Raw genomic sequence first — 8,048 nt, forward strand, 5'->3', positions numbered from 1 at the left:
TATCCTGAGATGGCTTAGAATCATGGAGATACCATTAGTCTTGGCATCAAAAGTACCAGCTCTATGTTAGCAATAGGACCATGGGCATCTCACTGAATCTTTCTTCCCCCAATGGCCTCATCTTTCACATGTGGGAATTTGGCCCAGATTCTTAGGTTATAGGAAAAGAGATGACAGATAAAAGTGCTTAGTCAACTTTGAAGCCCTATGGAAGTATAAGTAACAAGTAACTTGTTTGCACTTCCAACAAGGTCTTCAGGGTGCAAATGCAGAAAAAGGTGTTGAACCTTTTCATGCTTTGCCCCACCAAGCTATTTGTGGATATGTCTAGGAAGGCCCTGATCATTTTCTCATTTATTTGCATAGACTTCCCAGGCTTCCTTTATAGCTCAGATGGTAAAGAATCTGCCTGCAATGTGGGAGACCATGGTTCAATCCCTGGGTCAGGAAGATCCCCTGGAGAAGGGAACAGCAACCCACTTCAGTATCTTGCCTGGAGAATCCCATGGACATAGGAGCCTGGTAGGCCACAGTCACCGGGTCGCAAAGAGTCAGACACGACTGAGTGACTGACACTTTCACTTTCACTGGCTTCTTATTCATATAATATCACTGCAGCCATGCTCAGATACCAAGCCTGAACTCAAGAACATCAACTATAATTCAAAAGCAGTTAGGTTTAATTCAAATATCGATTCATTTACTTTCTTAGCACAATTAAGTCCTCGATGAATATCCTCACTTATAAGATCAAAATGACCTCAACATAGCCTATTTTCTGAAAATATCCTAAAAATACAACACTTTTGGCTTTCAAGAGAGCCTTCTACAAAGGAAAAGAATTACCAGAATACTTTGCATGAATTTTTTTCAATTTTCTTTCCTGTTCTAAAGCAATCTAGGTTCTGCATCTCAATATCAAGATGGTACTCTTTTTTTTTTAATCCTTAAGTTTAATTTTAATGTGTTTATGGCTCAAGAAGGAGCTTTGTCACTTAAATGTGTGTTTTGTGTTAGTCACTCAGTAGTGTCTGACTCTGGGACCCCATGGACTGTAGCCCGCCTAGCTCCTCTGTCCATGGGAAGAATACTGGAGTGGGTTGTCATTTCCTCTTCCAGGGGATCTTCCTGACCCAGGGATCAAACCCAGGTCTTCTGCATTGAAGGTGGATTCTTTACCACTTGAGCCGCCAAGGAAGCCCGAAAATGTCAGTTTGGTGAATGATACGCCCTCATCTACATTGTGAGCAATTAGCCAGACTTGCTGCAGTTCAGAAAACTTAAGCATTAACTTCGCCTTTTGCGATTGAGCTTAGGACACTACCAGTTTGTTCTGAATTTGGAAACACATCACTTTCCCGCATAGAGAAGCTGTCTCTTTAACAGGCACAGTAAATTTCCTAGGAGAAGGGAAAGCCTGGGCACCAAGCCCTGGATTGGGTATTTTCATCTCTGGAAAATGGTACCGCAAGGTTTCCTTCTATTCTATCTGCTCTGTTCTGGCCTATGACAAAAACAAAAACCCAGAAGACAGCCATAGCATGGTGTGTCATCTGAAAAACTAAAAGAAACAGCACCACGTAAAAGTTGAGAGTTATGTTTTACTCTGCAGACAAACCTGAGGACTTCAGGACGCAGCCTCTTGTATCACTCTGAGAGACAGCTCCAAAGAGGTGCTGGTGGAGCCAGGATATAGAGGAGTTTTTGCAACAAACACCAGATAGTCAGAACATCAAAAGAATTTTATTTTTTAGCCACTCATTCTGATTCTGCAACTCTGTGGACTGTAGACTGCCAGGCTCCTCTGTCCGTGGGGTTCTCCAGGCCAGAACACTGGAGTGGACAGCCTTTCCCTTCTCCAGAGGGTCTTCCCAACCCAGGGATAGAACCCAGGTCTCCCGCACTGCAGGCGGATTCTTTACCAGCTGGGTCCCAAGGGAAGCCCAAGAATACAGGAGTGGGTAGCCTATCCCTTCTCACGCAGATCTTCCCTACCCAGGAATTGAACCAGGGTCTCCTGCATTGCAAGTGGATTCTTTACCAACTGAGCTATGAAGGAAGCCATCCAGATGTGGAGGAGGGGACCAAAAACAGACTAGGGTTTGTGAGAGACATGGCAAACAATTTCTCAGTGGATGACAGTCAGGTAAAAAGAGGAGCGGGGCTCGTGAGTTTTGTTTACCTGTCCTTGAGAGGCCTACAGGAACATTTGTGACTCGGGCTTTCCAAGTTAGGCACCAAGAAGGAACATAATGTATATAAACCAACAGAAGAAAGCAAAGAGCAAATCTTCATTATAATTCCACACATCTCCCACATTAAACTTTTCCTGATTAATTTTTTCTCAAACACAAAACAATGCCATAAAATGCTCTTACAAATGATATTGCCAACAATGTAATGTTGCCTCATGGTAACGATCCAGGAGAAATTTTAAGATTTGAACATTCCATCTGCTCTCATTCCAGCTAAGTGAAAGTGCACTATCTCACTTGGGTTTCTATCACAGTCAGAGCAGAAGGAAAGTTAACTCCAAAGAATGTAAGCAGACACCTCTAAAAACTCACATGTGGGTGTAGCCTGCACATTTCAAATCAGCCCCAGTAGAGCCATTCAGCCAAGAACTTTATTCTCATTTCACGGCAATGAAGAACTTTCTAGCATCAGGAACACTGAACTTGGAAGTTGAAATTTATGAAAAGTATCCATTAGATATAAAATATGAGAAGTTCTTCTATTAGAGTGAGCTGGACCATTGAGAGATGGACTGACCTACTCAATTCTGTATTCTATTTGAGTGTGATTCTAGGGACAAGGTGCTAACATGGCAGAGAGCACAGCCTCCTTGCCATATTAAGTTGTATTCTACTTTTCTCGAGAAGCTCGCTTAATGCTGAACTTCTGGGAGCAGGTCCAGCCTCAGCCCTTCCCGCGGAGGGTCCCTGGGTTTCTTGTGAAAGTCTCCAATCCCTTCCAAGATCCCTGCAAGTCCAGGGAGAGGTGACCATTTCTAAGTTCCAGATTTCCTTTATAGTTCCCAGTATCCCCTGAAGATGAAGCTGGGTGACATGGGCCAGGTTTTTCATTTTAATTTCCTCATCTTTGAAGTCAGAATCGAAGAACCTACCACATGGGATCATTGTGAGGATTAATTAATACAAGTAGATCACTTGAGTGATGCCTCACAGAAAAAGTCACCTGGCCATAAAGTTACTTTATGACTAAACAAACACACTGAAAAGATATTAATTTTATTTTCAACCCTATCAATACTGCACCAATTACCCTTTAAGGATCAGTAGTTTGAGGACTTAAGAAAGCATCACAGTCACCTGGAGGGCTTCTTAAAAAACAGGCTGACGGGCCTCATCTCTGGATCTTCTGATTTTGATGGAATATGAGAAATTACTACAGATGGTGACTACAGTCATGAAATTAAAAAATGTTTGCTCTTTGGAAGGAAAGTTATGACAAACCTAGACAGTGTATTAAAAAGCAGAGACATCACTTTACTGACAAATGTCTGTGTAGCAAAGTTATGGCTTTTCCAGCAGTCTTGTATGGATATGAGAGTTGGGCCATAAAGAAGGCTGAGCACTGAAGAAATGATGCTTTCAAACTGTGGTGTTGGAGAGGACTCTTGAGAGTCCCTTGGATTGCAAGTTGACCAACCAGTCAATCCTAAAGGTAATCAATCCTGAATATTCATTGGAAGGTCTGATGCTGAAGCTGAAGCTCCAATCCTTTGGCCACCTGATACGAAGAGCTAACTCAATGGAAATACCCTGATGCTGGGAAAGATTGAAGGTAGGAGGAGAAGGGCATGACAGAAGATGAGATGGTTGGATGGCATCACTGACTCAATGGACCTGAGTTTGAGCAAACTCCAGGAGATGGTGAAGGACAGGGAAGCCTGGCATGCTGCACTTCATGGGGTCTCGAGGAGTCAGACACAACTTAGTGACTGAACAACAACAAACAGAATTTGCATCCCTTACCCTTACGTATTTTAAGGGAATGCAAATATTCTGATCTGAGGACCACACATTGATGACCATAATTATAGATCATTAAATTCATTAGACATTTTCTCTGATAAGCAAACTCCTTCATTCTAATTGGGACAAGATCAGGTTAAAGTGCATCAGTCTATTTATGATTCATTTCAAATAATGTATCAGAATTTATAAGCGATAGTATATTTTCTAAGACTATTTTGTAAGTTATTTTCTTTGAATGGGAAATTCAGGAAAGAAAATGAGGACGTAGATGTGAATTTGATATTTACAGGCATCACCCAATCATGTTCAACTTTGAGTACCAATTGCGCCTTGTTCTATGTCTACTGTTTTTATGTCCAAAACCAAAATGAGGAGCTGGGACTCACTATGTGCTGGGAATTTGTGAGGGTGTGGAGCAGATGGTACAACCAAGGGCTTAAAGACCTTTTCTTCACTTTCTGTGAAGTGTCAGCTGCAAGGTCTTCTGAGATCATGGGGAGAAAGAATATCTCATCCTCTGGATGGCAAAGTGAAAATGCCCTAGTGTTCACGTGACTTGGAAGTTACTGTTCGCTTCGTGATGTGGAGAAGCACGTACGGCAGGGACACAGAGCCCTGAGCCTGCCTTCCGTCGTGTTACCCACAGAGACGGGACACAGACATCCCAGAGACAGTCTCTACTGGATGCAGATGTCTCCCAAAGAGCAAGTTTATCCTGTTAAACTGCCACCGCCACACCAGCTGCTTATGAAATCAGGGGGAGAGTGAGGTGAGGAGGGTCACATGTTCAGACACATAGTGAAAATCATTTTACAAACCTCATTAGGTCTAAAGGAAAGCATGATGAAAATAGCCTGCGTACAAAACCAGACTCGCCAGTTAGGCCAACCATCCCCCACCCCCTGAACCCTATTTCGGCAAAATACAGATATTAGGACAATTGAAGCCATTACCCAGAGCGTCCAACAAAAGTGCTCTTTGATTCGATCAAGGGCCTGCCCTAGCAGGCAGACATAACTTATACAAGTGGAATTGAATCTCATCCCCTTTTCACACAGGATGGGTTCAGCCTTCGTGTTTTAAGATGACATCTGGCTAACAGTTCCTGAAGAGTATTCTCCCAGCTTCCTCTAATGTTTTGCTTCACTTTCTGATTTTTCTGGCTGAAAATCCATTCATCACCAATCAAATAGTTAAGTAATAATGATGCATACAGCTCTGAAAAGAAGAACCGACAGACAAATGTTTCCAGAATTTGAGGGCATTTCCAATGATTATAAAACTGATGGAAATGTGCATACTTTCTGCTGCTGGCTCAGAAAGATAAGGATGGTACCAGTCAGAGGATTGGACCACAGCCTCTCATCTCCATGGAAATGTTGATCGAAGCACTGCATGTGATTTTGAAAATGTGGTAGTACCTTTATGCTTAAATTCATTGGAGAATGAAATGCCCAGGAAACTTCAAACAAGAAGAATGAAGCTTGGAGGAGAATATCCTGGGAGGGGAGGTAACCCAGGTTAAATATTCTGGATGCAGCCACAGAAATAGTCCCAGTCATGCGGTGATTCTTCTCCTATGATCTGTCTCTTTAAAACATTGTAAAGCCAAGGAGAAAGATGTGGAAGGTTAGTATAAACGTACAGTAGATGTATCCACTACCCACAGTCATACCAGCTTCACACAGGCAACTCTGGTGTCCATTAATTTTCCAATTATCCTTTCCATTCACCTGCATGGCCCTTGATAGCTTCCTTCTCAACCTGGAGCTGGTTTCCTCACAGAAGCCTCCCTAAACCCTAAATAAAGGAAAGTGCACCCCGGCTCCTCTCTGAGCCCACCATCATATTCATTATATTTTATTGCAGTTTCCAAATTTCTCAGATATCTGAAAGTTCCATGAAAGCAGGGGCCACAGTTCCTCTTCCTGATGTCAGGTGTAATAGCTAATTCAGAGGAGCACAAAAGAATTTGCTGAGAGAAGTAATGAAGAAATGGGAGCTTAGGTGTGAACTTCAGACCACTCTCATAGTTACAAAGGCCTTCACAGGGGTCAAGGTTGCCACAGAAACCAGATGCTTGTGCTCATGCTAAGTTGCTTCCATTGTATCCCACTCTTTGTGACCCCATGGACTGTAGCCCGCCAGGCTCCTCTGTCCACGGCATTCTCCAGGCAAGAATACTGGAGTGGGTTGCCATGCCCTCTTCCAGGGGATCCTCCCATCCCAGGGTTCGAACCTGTATCTCTCTTTTCATCTCTCAAATTAGAATAACTTGAGTATATATACGTCTGTCAGAGTTCTCTGTAGTAACAAAACAAGTTGGAGAGATAGATGGACAGATAGATAGAGAAAGAGGTAGATCTTTTGAGAAAGAAAAAGAGAAATTGATTTTAAAGAACTGGTTGAACAAGACTGTGAGGTCTTGCAAGTCTGAAATTTGTAGGGAAGTCCCATAGGCTGAAAACTCAGGCAGATGATCTATGTTACAGTTCTGAAACAGAATTTCTCCTTCTCTGGGAAATATTCATGTTCATTCCTAAGGCCTTTGGCTGGTTAGACGAGACCCACCGATACTATGGAAGAGAATCTGAATGTAAAAGTCGATTGATTCTAAGTGTTAATCACATCTACCTTTACAACAAGGTAAAGCACAACAAGGTAAAGTACCTTTACAACAAGCTCTAAACTAGTTTGATGCCATACTAGTCAGCACCATAGCTTCACCAAGTTGACACATGAAATTAATGTGTCACTGATGCATTTCAGAAAGAGCTGTTTATAAATGTAAGGGAAATAAACATTGAGAGGAGAGTACCCTGGAGTTAAAACAAGGGGGCTGTCATTACCCTCAAGCATGAAATGACAGGGGGAGGGGAAGGCGCAGCAGTTGCCAGAATCTTGGTACAGAGAACTTTGTGGAAGGGATGCCTTAGTTGGTCCTGTAACCTTAAATCAAGGGACCAGCGATATCAAGGAGCCAGAGAAATGAATACCACCTCACTCTCTCCCTCCCTCCATTATCCTGCTGTAGGTTCCTATTGCCTGAAAACACCTGAAAACCACAGGCCAAGGGAGCCTTGTGAACTTCAAAGCAGCCCATTGATTTTGCTATTGTTCAGCTGCTAAGTCCTATCTGACTCTTTGTGACCCCATGGATTGCAACATGCCAGGCTTCCCTGTCCTTCACTATCTCCCAGAGTTTGCTCAAACTCATATCCCTAGAGGCAGCGATGGCACCCAACTATCCCATCCTCTGTCACCTCCTTCTCCTCCTGACCTCAATTATCCCCAGCATCAGGGTTTTTCCAATTTCAGTTCTTTTAATCAGGTGGCCAAAGTATTGGAGCTTCAGCGTCAATCTTCCAATGAATATTCAGGGTTGATTTCAGTTAAGACTGACTGGTTTGATCTCCTTGTAGTTCAAGGGACTCTCAAGTATTCTCCAGCAACATAGTTCAAAAGCATCAATTCTTCAGCACTCAATGTTCTTTATGGTCCAAAGCAGCCAGTGGGCAACAGAAAATATCAGTAAGACCTCGATCAGCAATCACAGTGACAGAGTCAGAAAATAATCTATATCCATTATGTCAATTAACAAGGAGTCTGTTTATATCTCAGATCACTGGAGCATGTGTGAACATTAAATACAACAGACAGATAAATACAAATACAACAGATAAAAGGAACCCCATCCTGAAGACGTAAACAAAAGAAAAAGATCTTTAAAAAATATTTACTGTCATTGCTGCAAGATAATTCTGAGAATCTGACTTCAACTAAATGAAGTATGAAAATGAAGAAAAGGTCAGAAGGAGAGAGAAGATGGATGAGAAAGGGAGTATGAAGACACGAAGAGCAGGTTAATGTAACAGGGAATTATTCCAACGGAGTTTGCAACAGAATCATGAGGTTAAACTTTCTACTGAAGGTAGCAAAATACAGAATTGACAATGTTAAAGATAAAAAATTGTATGGAAGAGACCTCGGGGAAGCTCTACAGAAACAATAATCAACGGCATATTTGAGAAAAACAGCTTTCATGTT

The sequence above is a fragment of the Odocoileus virginianus genome, chromosome 14 (genome assembly GCF_023699985.2).
Source record: "Odocoileus virginianus isolate 20LAN1187 ecotype Illinois chromosome 14, Ovbor_1.2, whole genome shotgun sequence".
Lineage (NCBI taxonomy): Eukaryota > Metazoa > Chordata > Mammalia > Artiodactyla > Cervidae > Odocoileus > Odocoileus virginianus.